Source organism: Macaca fascicularis, chromosome 14, assembly GCF_037993035.2.
Source record: "Macaca fascicularis isolate 582-1 chromosome 14, T2T-MFA8v1.1".
NCBI classification, from domain to species: domain Eukaryota; kingdom Metazoa; phylum Chordata; class Mammalia; order Primates; family Cercopithecidae; genus Macaca; species Macaca fascicularis.
This window is the reverse complement of record NC_088388.1, coordinates 26,574,614-26,594,811: the sequence shown is the minus strand read 5'-3', so window position 1 is coordinate 26,594,811 and position 20,198 is coordinate 26,574,614. Positions and strand designations below refer to the sequence as shown.

Here is a 20,198-nt window from a genome sequence, read left to right as displayed (position 1 = left end):
CACAGGTCAAAGTCTGAATTTTCCCTGTAAGCTATAGTTTACTCAGCCTTGTTCTAGACTATAATTTCTTTTTCTCCCCCAAGAGAAAATTTATTTATTATCATTTTCTTATGATATTATCATCTATTGTTCTCCCAGTTACCGGCCCTCATTCACTTTAGCATCTCACTCTCCATCCCTATTCCAGTAATTATTTCTGCAATTACAAATCCATACATAAGATAAATGATCCATTCATCAGCCTTGTCTCTCAGTTGCGTGTATATTTGTTTTTTTGACATCGCCTTCCCCAGTAACTCAAAACTACACAACTTCCAAATCTCAGGCCCAGACATCTTACTCTCTTTTCACTGTCTTCAAAGTTTCCAACTCACCACTTCTAGTAATTCCACCCAACAATTATTACACCACAGAAACCTACTTTATATTGACTCTATGAAATTTTTCTATTTTTTCCTCTCCTCATATTCTCACTTTTATTTCAGTTTATTGTTATAATCATTGCCTTACACACATCCACAATCCTCCTACCAACTGGACTCTTCTTCATTGTATTCTACAAGCAAATCACAGCTATACTAAGATTCAGCACATGGCTTTTTCTGTAGTTGCAATGAGAACCAGCTAGGAAACATACACAACTGAGCTGATTTACTAGTAATTTAAAACTCTTGGGTTTCCAGCATCTCTCCTCAAATCGGCAATAACACTTCCTTCATCCTTACTCTCACCTTAGGATCTTACTTATCACATTATTGAAGCAATAAAGAAAAGAACACCCACATTTATCCCTTCACACATCTGTAACCCTGTACACTCTACCAACCATGCTGTTGTTGGATTGGAGTGTACTTACTCCCATTTCAGGGATGTACACTGGGTCCCATTCCCTCTCACTTACTGATGGACTTCACATCCACAATTTTCTTCTTTCATTTTTTATTGTTCGTGTGTGTGTGTGTGTGTGTGTGTGTGTCTGTGTGTGTGTTTTGAGACAGAGTCTCACTCTGTTATCCAAGCTGGAGTGCAGTGGTGCAATCTTGGCTCACTGCAACCTCCAGCTCCCGGATTCAAGTGATTCTCCTGCCTCAGCCTCCTGAGTAGCTGGGATTACAGGCACCCGCCACCATGCCTGGCTAAATTTTGTATTTTTTAGTAGAGATGGGGTTTCACCATATTGTCCAGGCTGGTCTCAAACTCCTGGCCTCAAATGATCTGCCTGACTCAGCCTCCCAAAGCACAGGGATTACAGGTGTGAGCCACCGCACCCAGCCCATAATTTTCTGCTTCTGTTTTGTGTCATCAACTTCTCTTGCTTTATTTGAATGTTACTATCTGGATAGAAACCTGCTGTATGATCTACAGTCTTAAAAAGACTGTAGATTCTATCTTTTTAACTACTATTCTACTTCTATGCAATCCCATGTAACAAAATTCAGAAGAAAGTTTCCTTAAGAAACTACCCTGTCTCCAGATCCTCTTTTCATTTCTGAAGACCCATTTCAATTTGGCTTTTATGGCAGCTTCCCCTGTTATTAAGTGTTTCTATTCATCCTGGAAAACTAAAAAAGTCAATTCCAAACTCACATTGTATTCAAATTCTCATCGGCATTTGACACAGTTGAGAAATTCCTCATAACTGTTTCCTCACTCAGATTCCAATGCACCTAACCATTCTTCATTTCTTCCTACATCTTTGGGTGTTTCTTCCTAGTCTAATTTATAAACCTCCTCCTCTTCTTAACTTCAAAAAAAGGTTTTCTAGGGTTCAGATGTAGCATGTTTTCTTTGTGATTTTTTGTTTAAGTCTCTGGTTCATTGATTTTCAAGCAAGCACTGTGTATACTGTGGAGCACAAGAAGACTTTTTGAGGAATATAAAAATATGGATAGTTTCAAGAAACCCATTTATCCAATCTTCATCCTTAATATGCACACTTTACTGAAAATAATCTGCCTGAGAATGTGCCCACAGTGAGACATACTTTGCAAATCCTTTCCCAGTTCTCCTTAAGCAATAGACCTTCCTCCTTGTTACAGAAAAAAAAAAAACAAGCAAAAGATATGCACACACATACTACATATACATACACTCATATATACAACAGATGTACATGCAATGTTAATTTTCTTCGACAAAAATTTTAGTGACTTGGTAGAAGGAAATGGTCATTCATGTTTCAAATATTTATCTTTCCTTCTACCTTATTCTACACCTCATATCTCTGTTGACATTAAAATAACCCCCTCCACTAACACACACGGGAGAGAGAGAAAAAGAGAAATACATTTAAAACATTCAACAAAAATTACCTGTACCATGAAACAAATAGCATGTCAGTTTTATATATCTGACAATGGGTCCCATGATTATAAATAAAATAACATTTTAGTACTTTTCAACTGAACACTAGCAAAATCAAATATCAGAGCTGTGGCTAGTCATTTTCCTAATTGTTATGGTACCATTCAAATCAAAGGGAAGGACTGGTTTCTAAATAATTCTGTATTCATTATCTGAAATATATGTTTATATATTGCAAATAAAACATAATGTAGAATTGACTTTCTAAAGAAAAATAAATATTTCCAGAGAAAAACGAACTCTTGAGAAGAGTTTTTGAAGAAATAATATCTGAAATAGAAATCAGTTCTTGAAACAAACAAACAAAAAACCTTAAAGTCTGATAATAGAAACACCAGGTATTAAAGGTTGGTTATCCATCCAAGCTCATATCAAATTTCTTACATCAGAATATATTACATGCAGTTGGTGATTATGTAAAAATCTCTACAGTGACCTCATTTATAAAATATTAACGATGCTAATTTTACTACTATTTAATTTTGCTACCAGGCACCTATTTAGAAATATTTGATTTCTGTTACATTTTGGTATTCATTAAAAACATTTTTAAAAATGTAGTTCCTCAAACAAAAGGTCCCTATACAAGATGAAAATTACAAGGTCTACTCTTTATTCTTTGAAAGTTACTAACATAAATGTGACATTCTAAATATTTATTAATTACTATTAAAACGTCATTACTAATATTCTCATTAAAATAATTATAAAATTGATATGTGGACCCATGAAATTAATTTGATACCTTTTGAAAATAAAATAACTTCAAAAATCATAGCTATCCATGCTCTATTTTATCTTTAATAATCTTTACCATTATTTTTTCCTGCATAGGCACATTTTCTTCAGTTTTCCCTTACTGCTGTATGTTTCATGCATTTCTAGACTCTTTTTTTACTCACTCAATAATAAACTTTTTAAATTTATTACTTAAAAATAATTTACTAAGGACATATTTTCAATTTAGCAAGAAATCTTAGAAATGTATTCACTTTAATAAACTATTTTTCATTCACGGTTACGTTCATCATCCACACATCATAGAGAATATCAGAAGGAACTTAATGTTTCTGATTAAAGGTCAATTCTCATAAAGCTTTTGTTCTTTCGTATGCTGTATTTTCTTATTTGTGACTTACATATTTACTGATTTTTTCAACTAAGATTTTATTCACTAACCAGAAATATGTACACATTTTCTCAATGTGTATGTATACACATCCATCCATATATCCATATCAATTTATATATATAAATTTTCTTTGTGTCAATAAATACTGCATATCATTTAGATAAGATATGAGATTTATTACCCTTTCAATCAGGGAGAAGTTTTACCTTTCAAGAATGATTAAAAGAAAACTAATAAGTTTATTACTAGTAGTTGGTAATTGCAACCACTCATTATTTTTGCAAGTCTACAATCAAATTTTGATTAGGTTATCTATGTTTAGTGAAAAAAATAGCCCCATTATATTGCAAATAATTATTATCATCTTTTTCAGATCTTCAAAATGAAGTCATTAAATACAGAGAAAAATACGTGAAACACTTCTGGTATTTCTTTGAAAGCATCACTTTTTCCTATTATTCAGAAAGAAGATAGGAGACGCCATCATGGGAGTTGACATCCTCCACAACGAGGACCGAAAGGTTCCGCGCAAGGAGCCCAAGAGGCAGGATACCTACCTGAGGCTGTTGGTCAAGCGTCACAGGTTTCTCGCCAGACGAACTACACATTCAACCAGGTTGTGCTGAAGGGGTTGTTTATGAGTCGCACCAAGCGGCCACCTCTGTCCCTTTTCCTGATGATCCGGAAGATGAAGCTTCCTGGCCGGGAAAACACAACCACCGTGGTTGTGAGAACCATGTGCGGGTTCAGGAGTTGCCCAAACTGAAGGTGTGTGCGCCGCGCGTGACCAGCCGGGCCCGCTGCGGCCCTAGACTACCCCCGGGGCTGTGGCACCGCCCTGCTCGCCATCCTCTCAAAGGCCGAAAAGTGAACCGGCCTTTAGGCAAGGCCCCGGAAACCCAGCCCCAAACTCTACGTCCGCTCCAAGGGCCGGAAGTTCGAGCGTGCCAGAGGGCGACCGGCCAGCCAAGGCTACAAAAACTAACCTGGGGCCGCGCGCGGTGGCTTACGCCTGTAATCCCAGCACTTTGGGAGGCCAAGGCGGGCGGATCACGAACGAGGTCAGGAGATTGAGACCATCCTGGCTAACACTGTGAAACCCTGTCTCTACTAAAAATACAAAAAATTAGCCGGGCATGGTGGGGGGCCCCTGTAGTCCCAGCTACTCGGGAGGCTGAGGCAGGAGAATGGCGTGAACCCGGGAGGCGGAGGTTGCCGTGAGCCATGATGGCGCCACTGCACTCCAGCCTGGGCGACAGAGCGAGACTCTGTCTCCAAACAAAAAATAATAATAATAATAACCCTGGATACTACCCTCTTATTAAAAAGATTTTGGATGCTGACAAAAAAAAAAAAAAAAGGATACAGATTTCACCTAGTCGTATATTCCACAACCAGCAGCATGCAAAATACTATAGGAGTTAACAAAAAATCATTAAGACATAACCCCATCCTCTAAGAAATATAATGTTTGTATAAATAGGGTAAGAAATACGCTGTAATTATGTATAATTTAGATGTTGATCAATATTTAAGTAACACTTTATAATACTTTTTGATCATTAAATTTTCAATTTCTTGTAAATTTTCAACAGAGTGTCTGTTTCACGTTCCTTACTTGGTGGATGTAGAATGAGATCCAATGATTCTTCACCATCACACAGCCGGTTATCAACATTGCTAAGCCAAAAGGTAAGTCTCTTGATTCATAGGCAGAATGCTTTCATTTATACTGCTCTGAGATATAATTTAGCACCAAAAATCAATTGTAAATGCTATTGTTAATAATAATAAAAACTGATGAGTTAATGAAATTCTGTTCTCTAGCACAGTTATACATATGTTTTTTAATAAAACATATATAAAATATATATAGTAATAAAACAAAACCTTACCCAAAGAGAAAGATTATGGCCATCCTTATTAGAATTTTTAAATAACGAAAGTCTTTCTACAAAAATAGGATATTCCAAAGAATGGAGACTACATCATATTCTGCATTTTATCCTCAGCACATGACAGTAAGAGGTAAATATTAAAGACCACTGCACTTTTCTGTAAGCCAGTTTCCTCAGAGTTCATATGCTTTCACCAATAAATATAATTAGTCTGACACTCTAAAAGAAAATGTGCTAACTTAGTTATGCAAAATATTTCTTCCATGAATTAGCAGAGTTAATGCTAAATATGTTTTGCTAATTTAGAAGGGTGATTTTATTAGTAGGTGAAATGGATATGCTTGAGTCTTGTGATTTCATCTGCCTAATATTGATGTATGCTTGGAATTTCAACAACAAAGAATTACTCTTTGGATAAAAGATATCTACTTCTGCCCAAAGCAGCATAATAATCCATATCCGTCATGTAAACCTCAAAGTTAGATATAAAATCAACTTGATTTTGATAATTAACCAAATCTATATAAGAAAGTAACATACATTTTGGAGACCTTAATTCTGTTTGCTGCTTTTCTTGTACTAGCTGTTATCTTAAATTAGTAATTTCACATTTTTGAGAGTTTCCATATAAAACATAAAACAACATATAAATCATATATAAAGAATTTTATAAAGAGCAGATGAAAAATCATGATCTGTATAAAACATAGTTGATCAATGATGGTAAAGGGATGTAAAAAGCACAAATTGTGGCTATGTCAGATAAAGTATTTTTCCTTTAAGAAAAAGGTTGAGGTCTATATTTGAGCAACTCATTGGTACACTTGGGGGTTGGGAAAAAAATGGCCTTGTGACATTAGACAATTTTGTTAACATCTCTGAGGTACACCGTAAAAAAAAAAAAAACTTGTGACATTTAATTGTCATAATGCATATAAGTAAACAAACAGAACAAAAATTGATACAGAGCTAGTAAATTGGTCTTCATTTTTGTTTTTAAATTTATTTTAGAACTACAAAGTGATAGTAATTTATAATTCAAGTAAAATTAGTACTCTGAGCTTGAAAATAATTTACCTCATTTTTCTGTCTCTCTACTGAATATGATGCACTGTATGTCATATCACTTATTGTGTTTGCATAGTATTGATCCAGTGAATTTTGATACTGACAAGTAATTATAAAACAAAATTTAAAAATAATTAGGTTTTCAGAAATCAATCCTATTATAATTTTTGAGAACATTACAAAGTTTTCTTAAATATGTCAGCACTGTTATTTAAGTAAAAAGATAAAATAATTTGTATTATTAATATTTTACAGAAAACACAGAAACAGAATGTTGAAATGTACAATACATTCTTTTAAAAAGTCACATTTAGTTATTCAAATACAATTTGAGTTTATATGTGTGCTCCTATTTACTCAACAGCAATATGAAATATTATATAAATTTATTTTATCATATGTCAATTTATAAAGGAATTATGTAAAGAACAAATAATTTGGAGTCAGATAAAAAAGTTTTTAATTCTGCCATATTTATTTCATGCTGTGTGCACCTTGGATAAGTTACTTACCTTTAAAAAAAAATCATTCTAACTTGTAGAGTTAGGGGTACCAAATCCTTAAAATCTAAATTTTAGTTATGAGATACAGGTAATTAAAGAAAATATTCTGCACAGCACCTATCACAGAAGGGGCAATGATCACAAATATGATGATGATTATAATATAATATTCTTTTATAAAATATTACAAACTATGTTTTCCAATGTAAAAAGTAATGAACAATATATTTTTAAATATTCCATATTTATATAGTCTTTAAACCTCAAAAATAACATTTGTGTTTCTTATTTTCTGGAAAAAAAAAAAAAAACCTCCTGTATATTTCTATTAATCTGGAATACACCAGTTTGTATTTAACTGAATGGAACTTGCAAGCAAAATATATAGGAAAGATTTTAATTAGAAGTAAAATAATTATGGTAATGTTCTATTTACCCTTATTGAAGGATAAGACTTGAAAGGTGTATGAAGATATAGTTATTGATATAGAAAACGGATCAAAGATCTACTAAATTTTAAAACATAGAATTTCCACTACTAATTACTTCTTACTAAATAATTAACTCTTTTTTATATAAGATAAAGTGAAGAGTTAAAAATATAGTGAGGCATTGGTCTGCTAGGAATAGAAGAAGGGTCACGAAGGTACATTTAGGATTAAATTTGTTCTGGGTATTTGCCAATCCACAGAAGTGACTGAAAGGTTGGATTGCACTTTAGACAGCCTATGTTGCTAAGAAAACAAAAGTAAATGCAGTAGACTTTGGTAACACTCCCTTCCTGCAACACAAATAATTCCAATCTAAGAGTAAAGCTGAATGTAATAAAATTGGCATCCCTACATAGTGGATTCTATCATAAAATAATATGAATAGTCAAGACAATTCCAAACCATGCAATTGAATTAAGGTAATTAATTATTGCTAAAGTCTACAGATAATAGGCAGAAGTAAATTACAAGCAATTTCTCGAGTAAGAAATCCATTACAGATGACATAATCATCATCCTCAAATTTACCTCTGCAAGTACTTTTTCAGTGACAATATACTACAAACACAATCAAATGTAACCAGGAAAAGAAGGTGGCAAAATGATATGAGCAGGAATTTCAAAAATAAGAATAAAGAGACAGCTCAAAAAAAATTACAAATGTTGGAACTATCAGATAGAGACTGAAGATAACATTATTTATTTTGGCCAGGCTCTTTGGCTCACGCCTGTAATCCCAACATTTTGGGAGGCCAAGGCAGGTGGATCACCTGAGGTCAGGGATGAGACCTGCCTGATCAACATGGTGAAACCCCATCTCTACTAAAAATACAAAAATTAGCTGGGCGTGGTGGAGGGCGGCTGTAATCGCAGCTACTTGGGAAGTTGAGGAAGGAGAATCACTTGAACCCAGGAGGTGGAGGTTGCCGTGAGCTGAGATCACACCATTACACTCCAGCCTAGGCAACAAGAGCCAAACTACGTCTAAAAAAAAATAAAATAAAAAAATTTATTTCTACATTCAAGGAGATAAAAACTAAGATTCAACAATTGGATAGAGTACCAAATATAATAAAAAGAGACTTAGCACATTGAAAAATATATAGATTATTGCAGTGGATAACATAACAATCTAAAACAAAGACTCAATGAACATACTCAAAAGCATATTATGCAAAGCAAATGAGAAACAATACATTTGATGATTGGCCAAAACAAACAAAACAGAATGCAACAATTAGAGATAAAAGTTCAGAAATTTTTATATAGGAAAAAAGAAACAAATAGCATATTGGTGAATCTCTAACATATGATTAATTCGAGTCCCAGAAGTGAGGAGTATATTGATGAGACAGAAGTAATACAAAAGGTAGCTTATGAAAATTTTCTAAAATGCATGAATATGACTAGCCCATTTTTTCAAGATTTTTTTTGCTACTAAGTAGAGTGGATACAAAAGACAGTCTACACATCAACCATCAAAATAAAACTAAAGAAAACTGGTCAAGTAAAAATAGAAAAGAGCTCTTACTTTCTTTTTTTTTTTTTTTCTTTTTTTGAGATGAAGTCTAGCTCTGTCACCCAGGCTGGAGTGCAGTGGTGCAATCTGCGCTCACTGCAAGCTCCGCCTCCCGGGTTCACGCCATTCTCCTGCCTCAGCCTCCCGAGTAGCTGGGACTACAGGCGCCCGCCACCACGCCTGGCTAATGTTTTATATTTTTAGTAGAGATGGGGTTTCACCATGTCAGCCAGGATGGTCTCGATCTCCTGACCTCATGATCCACCCGCCTCTGCCTCCCAAAGTGCTGGGATTACAGGCATGAGCCACCGCGCCCAACCCTCTTATTTTCAAGTTAGTAATAGTGACATTTACAAATGATTTCTCAACAGTGATGGAAGCCAAAATATAGTGACATGATATCATCATTTGTGAAAAAGAAAATAACTGCCAATTCAGAATTCTATGCCAAAGTAAATTGTAATTGAAGATATGATGTTGAAATAAAGACATTTTTAGGAAAACAAAAACAAATAATTTACTATCAGTAGAAGTAAAATAAGAGGGCTTCTTAGGAATATTCTTGAAAATAAAGGAAAATTATGCCAAATGGATTTTGGAAGTGTGTAAAGAATAAAATATAATGAAAACGTAAATAGTGGGATGAATTTAAGTAAACACTGACTTTACAAAATACTACTAATAATGCAGAAAAAATATTATAAATTATTAGGTATATTTAGAATTATATACTCTAAATGCTTTATTTTCCTTGAACAATTTCAAAATATCAATATTAGGCTTTGATAATTTGAATTTTTGTTTTCATTTTCAAAATAGCTATTAAGTTTAAGAAGTTGTTATACTCAAAACTTTTAGAATGAAATATCATCTACCTGAATAGCATTATCAATCAGCTTTACCTCATTGACATTTACAGAATACTCCATTCAACATTATTAGAATATACATGATTTTCAAAGCTCATATGGGATGTTAACCAAAACATTACATTTTGGACCATAAAACATATTGTAATAAATGTAAGTTAATAAAAATCTTATACAATATGTTCTCAGACCACAATGGAAATAAGCTAGAAATCAATACTAGAAAGATAACTAGAAAATCCTAAAGTACGTGGAAATTAAACAACACACTTTTAAATGACACATGAATCAAATAAAATGTGTCAAAAACAAATTTCACAAATATTTTGAAGTAAATGAAAATGAAATACAACATATCAAGTTGATATAACAAAGTCTTTAGTAATATTTTCATAATATTAAGTCAATGTTATTAAAGTGAATAAATATCTGAAAACCGTGATCTAAGCCTGCGTCTCAGAAAACTAGAGAAAGAGCAACTTTAGCCTAAAGCATGCAGAAGTAAAGAAGTGGTAAAAATAAAAGTGAAATCAATAAAACTGAAAAAGTGTAACAATAGAGATAATCAGTAAAATTAAGAGGTAGTTCTTTGTAAAGATCATTAATGATGACAAACTTCTAGCCAAGTTAACCAAGGACAAAAGAGAGAAGACAAAATTGCTAATAACATAAATTAAAAAGGGGTATAATTACTGATGCTATGGACTTTTAAAAAATAAAGGAATATTATGAACAACTCTTTTTTCACAAATTTGATAACTTAGACAAGAATGACCAATTCCTTGAAAGACACAAATTTCTAAAACTTACAGAAAGGTGAAGAGATTGCCTGAATAGGCTTATATCTATTAAAGAAATTGAGTCAAAAAGTAATAACCTTCCAAAAAAGAAAGCAACAAGCCCAGAAAATTTATTAGTGAATTCTACCAAACATTTAAGAAAGAAAAGATACAAATTTTCTACAATCTCTTCCAGAAAACAGAGATGGAGGAAACATTTCCTACATATCCTCAAGGATAGAATTATTCTAATACCACAACAGATAAAGACATTACAAGAAAGGAAAACAACAGACCTTATCTCTCATGAGTGTAGATGCAAAATCCTCCATAAATGTTAGCATATCAAATCAAACAAAATGTAAAAATAAAGTACAACCTAGTAGCATTTATCCAATTATAAACAGATAAGTCAATATTTGAAAATATGCTAAAGTAATTACCTCTTTAGGAGAGGTAATATGAATATATGCTTCGTAAATGTGAACTGTGCACGGTGACTTTCTTCCAAAGAATAAAGTGTAGAAAAGGAGGGGGGAGTGTCACTTCAGAGTGTAGAAAGATAACAAGCAGTATCTCAGCAAGGTGATGAGGGTCATTATCAAGAGTCATATATTATGTAGGTGAAAATGGCACTTTACCTCTGGGATCTTCTTTCCTCCAATTCATAACCACTGTCTAATCATGAGAAAAACATCAGGTGAATTTTTTAGAGAGGGGTATCCTACAAAATATCTGCCAAGGTCATCAGAAACAAGGAAATTCTGAGAAACTGTCACAGGCAAGAGGAACCTAAAGGGAGATGAAAGCTAAATGTAACATGGTATTCTGGATGAGGTCCTGGAACAACAATAAATTACATAAAGAATCTGAACTATGGACTTCAGCTAATAACAATGTATCAAATATAGGCCCATAACTTAATAAATAATTGTATGATAATACTGTGAGTTGTTGATAATAGGATTTTAAAATATTTATCTCATTCCATAGGTAGATTTTTTACTCTGTTAATTGCTTCCTCTGCTGTCCTGATTTTTAGCTTAATTTAGTTCCACTTGTTTATTTTTGGCTTTATTACCTGTGTACTTTTGGTATCATATTCATAAAATCATTGCCAACATCAGGTCATTAAGTTTTTTCTTATTTTTTTAGGAATGTCATAGTTTTGGGTCTTTCCTTTGTGTAAGTCTTACCTTTTTGTTTTAGTCTAATTTGAGTTGATTTTTCTGTATAAGATATAGAATGGGATACTTTTTTTTTTTTTTTTGCAAACCACACATCTGATAAGTGGCTAATACCCAAAATATATAAAGAACTCTTATAACTCATCAGTAACAAAGCTAATACTCTGATTTTAAAAATGAGCTATCAACTTGGAAATACATTTCTCCAAAGAAGACATGAAAATGGATAACACATATGAGAAAATATTCAATGATATTAATCGTCAGAGAAATGTGAACCAAAACTACAATGAGATATCTTCTCAATCTGTGGGGATGGCTATTAACAATTTCAAAAAATGCAGTATGTGTTGGGAAAGATGTGGAGAAATCGGAACCCTTGTACACTATTGGTGGGAATGCAAAATGCTGCAGCCACTATGGAAAACAGCATGGGTGTTCCTCAAAAATTAAAAATGGAGCTACCCTATGATCCAGCAACCCCACTTCTAGGTATTTATTCAAAAGAACTGAAATCAGGATCTCAAAGTGATGCATGCACGTATAAGACGAAAGAATTGCTGAAAATTAGTGTGTAGTTAGAAAAAGAAATGTAATGTAAATTAAGTAGAAATAAGAATGTGAAAAACATAAATTAATATAATTAAAGAATTACAATTTTAGATGATCATAAAAATAAGTGAAAATTATTTTTGAAAGCTTGATATGATTTGTAAATATCTATTATGAATGATCAGATAAAATGAGAAAAGTTACAAATAACCAATTCAGAAATGAAAAGAGAATACTGCTACATATACTTGACACATTCAAATGTTAATTAGAATATAATATGAACAATATTATTTAAATAAGGTGAAAACATATGCATAATAGACAAATTATAGAAAAGTAAAACTTACCAAAACAGACACAAGAAATAATATAAGTATTAAAATAAGTCTAAATCCTTTCAAAATAAAAACATTCAGAAATCTAGAAATAGTAGAAAACCAATAAATACAGGCAAAAAGTTCTCAAAGAATTCAAAATCACAGTGATAGAACATTTCACACCTATTAAAATAAATGAAACAGGCCGGGCGTGGTGGCTCACGCCTGTAATCCCAACACTTTGGGAGACCAAGGCGGGCAGATCACGAGGTCAGGCGATCAAGACAATCCTGGCTAACACGGTCAAACCCGGTCTCTACTTAAAATACAAAAAATTAGTGAGGCGTGGTAGCTCATGCCTGTCGTCCCAGCTACTTGGGAGGTTGAGGCAGGAGAATGGCGTGAACCTGGGAGGCAGAGCTTGCAGTGAGCCCAGATCACACCACTGCACTCCAGCCTGGGTGACAGAGCGAGACTCCTGTCTCAAAAATAAATAAATAAATAAAAATAAAAATAAAATAAATTATGATGCCAAATGTGGACTGTGATGTATAACACTCATCCATAACATTCATGGCTAATGGTCCTAATTATTTTGGAAAATAGTTTGTCATTGTCTGGTAAAACTGAAGATACACTTAAGTGATGCTGTTCCAACTCAATTGCAATATGTTAACCCAACAGAAATGAATGTATTTTTATACCATCAAACATAAACAAATATAGTCTACACATACTATTTATAATAGTCACCAAAATAGAAACAACTCTAATGCCCATAAAAGATATAAGTAATGAATAAATCGTTGTATATTCATCCATTGCAATACTGCACAGGTATAAAATGAACAACTACAAATACAAACAACCCAACAGATGGAACATAAAAGTTTGAAGTAAAGAAACCAGGCAGAAGGGAATTTATAGTGTTTGATTTCATACACGTTAAATTTAAAGGTAAGAAAGACAAAAAGAATGGTTTTGAGGATGAATAGTTAGGTTTTAGAGATGAATAGATGAAATGATACAGATTAATTAGTGTAAAACTTGGGGAAATGGAGAAATGAGAGGTGACTGAGTAGGAGCATGGAGGGAGGCTTCTGAGCCTTCAATGTTCCTTCTCTTTTTCTTCTGTGTAGTGACACAAGTATTTTCTTTATCATAATTTGTTAAGCTGTACATTTATATTTTATATAGTTTGCATTCATCATAGTTTATAAAAAATAAAGATTAATAAAAAAATTACACGTTCTACAATTACACATCAATTGTGTTTGTGTCTGTGGTATGTTTCAAGCTGTCGCAGGTAGTAGGTTGAATAAATAAATCAATAAATAAATTAAAATACATCATGAGATAAATTTCAACCACAATGGTTTTATTTCTGATAGCTTTAATTATTATTATTATTATTATTTTGAAACGGAGTCTCACTCTGTCACCCAGGCTGGAGTCCAGTGGCACGATCTTGGCTAACTGCAACCTCCGCCTCCCGGTTTCAAGCGATTCTGCTGCCTCAGCCGCCCGAGTAGCTGGGATTACAGGCGCCCACCACCACGCCCAGCTAATTTTTGTATTTTTAATAGAGACGGGGTTTCGCCATGTTGGCCAGGCTGGTCTTGAACTCCTGACCTCAGATGATTGACCCACCTCGGCCTCCCAAAGTGCTGGGATTGCAGGTGTAAGCCACGGCGCCTGGCCTTTCTGATAGCTTTTAAAGGGTGAATGAACAAATTGAATTAGAGTCATCGATAATGCACATCCTCTCTTATCAGACATGTTTCTTTTCACTACCCAGAGAATGCTGTTCATGCTCATCAACTCCTGCCTCCTCAACAAGGCTCCTTTCCTCTGTGCTCTGATTTCAATTAATGGCAAAACACCATGTTCCTAAGCCTCAGTTACTTAAACACAGGCATTGTTTACTTATCAGAGCTTAGTGTCCTTGTAGTGATAAAATGTACAAAGTAGCATTTGGTTTTCCTTCATATTGTCTATGGAATATTACTGCCCTTCTTTATACTCCAATAGCCATTGCTCAAGTTCTCATCATTTCTTATTTTCTACAATGGCCTCAATTGCTGATTTTAAGCCCTCTGTACTGTATACATAAATATTTCACATGCTGATGTAAACTTATTAATACTAATAATATTTATTAAGGTTTTATATGCCAATCTCTAAGCTAAATACTTTTATTCTTCATCTTATTGAATATTCATTTAGTCCTTGTATCATCCCAATGATGTTATTTTCTGTATTTTCAATGAAGAAAATACATAAATATTAAGTAAATTGTCAAATTACACAGCTGGTAAGTAAAGGGTTGGGACTGAAACCCAAATCTCATGCTCTAAATAGTGCATTTTCTCCTTGCTTACAAAGTAAGGTATAATCAAATAAAAAGTTCTCATGCAAGCAGCGTTGTCAGGCATTCACAATTCTCTGCAATCTGCCTCCAGTCTATAATTTCAGCCTTATCTCCAACTGTCTCCATTCACATAGACTCATTATTTACAATCCAAGTCACATCTTTCTGTGTGCTTTTGCAACAACTATTCTTTTGACCTAGGCATCTCATCTCAAGTCTCCAATTAAAACATCACCTCTCTGTCAAGGCCCTACATACATATATCCCCCTCCATGAAGCTTTCGCTAACCCATCAGTAAGAATTATCCCTCCTTGTACTGTCCTTCCATAGAACTCTACTAAGGCCTCTATGAATATTCTATTTAAATTTGTTTTATAATTTATGCACATATCATCACCTATACTGTCAAAACGTGGTCGAAATGTCAAAAGCCATCGTAATCTATCCCTGCATGCTCCTCATACCTCCTCCTACACTGTACACCCATTCATTCTAACAAATAACAACCATTGGTTTCTTGATAATCCTCCCAGGCAGGTGTTTTACCTCTGGTCCTTACTTTGCTTTAAATGTACTCCACCAACCATCATCCTCTGTTGTGATCTTCTCCACTCCTATGTGGATTTCTAGTTCTATTTCAATCAGGAATCCAGCTATTTGTCAGGGTAGCCTTCTTTTTCATCCCAAACCCCAGCACTTCCGCCTCTCCCCACCTTCACTTGCTATATACTTGCTCAATACTTTGCATTATTCCTTCATTTATTTTTATCACAACTTGTATTTATTACACTAATTTGTGAAATTGTTTCTGTCTGTCTTCGTCTCTAAACTGTAGCTGCGTAAGAGTAAAGACCACATTTTTTCCCTTTGTTTCTAATGGAATCTTCAGTGCCTAGCCCATGTCAGGAACATAATAATCAATGCATTTAATTATTTATTTATTTAATTTTGAATGGGCAGTTTCTTGTGGTTTATAGACAATGTCATATTCAGTACTCCACTCAAATGTCGGGATTTTCAAATTGACTTTCATAATGAGAGGATCACACTGTGAAATTTCAGCTCAGGAATAAGCAGAACAGAACCATTTCATCGTAGGTTTAAAACTCATTCAATCTCAGTTCCTTTCTAAGTAATGGAAAATAGTAGGCCTATCTAAATGGAATAGGGCTATCTATCTAAATGTTGTTATATAGAGGACAATCTCCATGCATCATGTTTTATTTATCATGTTTCAGATATAGTCTTTGTAGCAAGAAAACATAAAGTGTATGCATCATTTTCTTTCTCATTTTATCCTTTTTTTCTCCATAATTTTTTTTTTTTTTTTTTTGAGACGGAGTCTTGCTCTGTCACCCAGGCTGGAATGCAGTGGTGTGATCTCGGCTCACTGCAAGCTCCGCCTCCCGGGTTCACACCATTCACCTGCCTCAGCTTCCTGAGTAGTTGGGACTATAGGCATGTGCCACCACGCCTGGCTAATTTTTTGTGTTTTTAGTAGAGATGGGTTTTCACCATGTTAGCCAGGCTAGTCTCAATCTCCTGACCCTGTGATCCACCTGCCTCGGCCTCTCAAAGTGCTGGGATTACAGGCGTGAGCCACCGTGCCCGGCCTCTCCATAAATTTTTTATCTTCATTTCGTATATTTGTGAATATCTGCACGTTTCTTTCCTGTCAGTTACTTAGCTCAATAATCTTTATTGCATGGTCATAATTTTAATATTTACCATGCCTAACTTGCAGGCCCTGCGCATAATAACAGTTATAGAATTTGTACCCCTGACACACTTATATCAATACCTTTTCTCCATCCTGGTTTTTCCATCGGTCTCTATCACCTGTCTTTTTCTTTTTTGCTCTTCAATCTTGTCTGCCAGCTGGTGTTTACCTAATGATTTTCAGTCTTTTCTGCCTTTTCAAATAATATATATGTCTCTTTGCTAGTAAATTGTCCAGCTGTGGATTTCTAAATAGCTGTAGCCTAGTCATGGGAATTTTAACCTGAGGCTCCAGAGTAAAACTTGGCAGTAGAACCATATACCCTTAGAATGTCCTTGGATACTGCTTAAGATACACTGGGGATCCTTGGACAGGGTTCTCTCTCACAATTCCAACTTCAGTGTGTGTGTGTGTGATCTTTTTTATTATATATTTATATATTTTTTTATTATATATTTATCTGATAGCTCCCTTCTCAAATGAGATAAACTCTATGTGACTAGAGCCTGTGCCCTTTTGCCCATTTTCTCTCTCTTTGATTCTTAAGGAACTATGAGTTTCCTGCACTGATATAAAGTGATCCAAACAACACTACATTAATTTCAGAATTGAATTTTACATTTTCAAAAAATATGATTAGCCATTATAATGACTCCAGATCGTTCTAAGATTAAAAGTTACTAGAGCCTAAAGAATATGATGAGAAAATAAATGCATTCTTACCTCCTAGAAAAGCACCAACAATTAAAGCTTATGACCAGATCCTGAGTTTGGAACGTAATCACAATTCCAGGAAAATGAAAGAAAATATGATGCAAATGTAAACTAACAAAAATTACATGTGGCTTCTAACACAATCAATCTCATAGTCAAGGAGTGTCAAAGACAGGAAGTTTGCCTTTTATGTAGATATTAAGCTAAAATACGGATTTGTGAGAAGTCATAATTAAAATGTGGATGTAAAGAAAGATGGTTACTGTGCCTTTAAAACTGAGAAATAGTTGACTTGCACTGAACAAGCAGGAATTACTAAGGGCTTTGAAAAACTGGGCAAATCTGGTAAAGTTTGTGTGTGTGTGTGTATCTTTTTTTCTCTCAAGTTCTTCTGTTTATATTGAATATAATCCTATCAAGATTTCTCTAGTTTTAACATCTAAGAAGCATATTTTCAAAAGCCGTTTACCACAAACTAGAAGCTAAACAGCATACTCAAAGAAATTTTCATACCAATGTGGCCGATTTCACTTTAGATAAAAGGTAATGTTAACTTTAAGCATAACGGCCCGTCAAATGTTGTTTTTATAATTTATTGAAATAGTTTAATATTCTAGACACAGATTTCTCTTTTCAGTCTTTTTAATTACTATATTTTCAGTTGAAATGAAGTCAGCTGTGGCAGTTAGCTTTATTTTATTTCTGGGTGTTGATATGATTATATCATATCCTACTTACTATTTCCTGGAATAAGTTTCTTCCTAGCAATCAATATGTGACTTGTTACAATCATATTCTGTTATTATTATTAAGTTGCCTTAGAGCATAATATTGTTTCTGAAAATCATATTTGCTTTTTCCAATTTTCTCTGAGAAAATAATTGCAAATATATAATTTTATAAATAATCTTGCAAATAAGATCTTTCACCTAAAATTTAGTTGGAGCTTTTTAAATGATTTTGTTGTAGTTGTTTTTTTTGTTTTGTTTTTTAAGTCTAGCTTTTTCAAAAACAATAACTCATACTGGTATAACTTCTGTGTGTAACTTCTGGGTCTACCAAAAATACAAACAATTGTAATCTAATTTGCATTATTGTAGATAAAATATTTACTCTTAAGATTTTTGTCTTCACTGGGGCAAAGGGGCAAGTCTAGAGATAGTCAGAGCCTATCTCGCTCTGTCTCCCAGGCTGGAGTGCAGTGGGGCGATCTTGGCTCACTGCAAGCTCTGCTTCATGGGTTCATGCCATTCTCCTGCCTCAGCCTCCCGAGTAGCTGGAACTACAGGCACCCACCACCACACCGGGCTAATTTTTTGCATTTTTAGTAGAGATAGGGTTTCCCCGTGTTAGCCAGGATGGTCTCGATCTCCTGACCTCATGATCCACCTGCCTTGGCCTCCAAAAGTGTTGGGATTACAGGCATGAGCCACTGTACCCCGCCGATAAGACCGATTTCTATAAAAATGGACTATCAACGAATAGCCAGCTGGCAGAAATTCTGGTTGCTCTGTGAGACACTGTCAAAGAGAAGAAGAAAGGGAATATTATACTGGTAAGAGATAGACAAGCGTTTAGGAGGGTTACTAGACATTTCTGATGTTGGAGATCTCTGACCAAGCATAGGTACTCAATGACTGAGTAATTTTGTGGATTAACTAATGTATCATAATGATGAAAGGGGGGATCTTAGTGTAGGAAGAAACTGGGCCAAACAGGGCTCCAGGAATAAACAAAGATAAGACAAAACCAATTGGTTTCATAAATTAATTAGTAAGTTAAGTTGGCTATGCAGCTATTATGAGACAGAATGTGGATGTCAATCTATATATTGTAACTGTAAATCCCAGGTCAGAATCATTTGTATCAGCTGTCCCTACTTAACAGTAATAATAATAACATCAATAGTTAATGAAAACAAATATTTTAATAGACATTTTATATATTATGTATGTAATTTCTATAGTGGCTTGATAAAATACGTAACATTAACTACATTTGAAAGATAGGAAATTTAGGGTTAGAGAAGTTAAAAATTAAATCCATGGCTATTACGTTTCAGAGCCCAAGACTATTAATCACTGACACAAATATTCAATTAATAAGTATCTGGATTGGAACTTGAGTGTGAAAAATTGATTTGATTTTTATATTGATTTGATATTTATAACACTTGATGTGTTACAAAAATACAATTGTAATAGTGTCTTTTATCTTACTCTTCCCATGGCTTGATAAGTACTTTACCTGGCTTTTTAAAGACTAGCATCAAAGTCATCACTTCAGCCCCTGACATATAAAGAACCCAAGTAATCCACCCTCCCTGAGTTTTGTTAAGTATATTTCATTTGTAACACTTTTTGTCTAACTAAAATATCTTATTTATGAATTGTTTACTCATTATTTGTCTTCCTGAACTAAACGTAAGCTCCAAAATAATGACATCTGTTAGTTCACTGTTTATGTCTTTATTACCAATCAGCAGCAAATGAGAGTCATTCAATAAATATTTGTGAAATCAGTAAAAAGAAAGGACATGTAGATGTTTGTTTTCTCCCCAAATTCATATGTGAAAACTCTAGCCCCAAAAAGGGTGGTATTAGGGAGTGTAGCATTTGAAAGGTCATTAGATTTAGGTGAGGTCTTGAGAGTGGAACCCTCATGAGAAAGAGTTCTCGTCTCTTTCTCTCCACTTTGTGAGGATCCAGCA

General features: G+C 34.1%; 1 long non-coding RNA gene and 1 pseudogene across 2 annotated transcripts in view; one reads left to right on the top strand and one right to left on the bottom strand.

Annotated features, from left to right (window-relative positions):
* LOC102120630 (uncharacterized) overlaps window positions 1-4,351 on the bottom strand; it is a 377,035-nt gene extending 372,684 nt beyond the window's left edge. For both annotated transcript variants that reach the window (XR_006692308.2, XR_012422760.1), the window contains exon 1: window positions 4,054-4,351. This is a non-coding gene — a long non-coding RNA (uncharacterized lncRNA). The remainder of the gene's footprint in view (window positions 1-4,053) is intronic.
* Window positions 3,573-5,964, top strand: LOC102120254 (large ribosomal subunit protein eL18 pseudogene; annotated as a pseudogene).
* The last annotated feature ends 14,234 nt before the right edge of the window (window positions 5,965-20,198 follow it).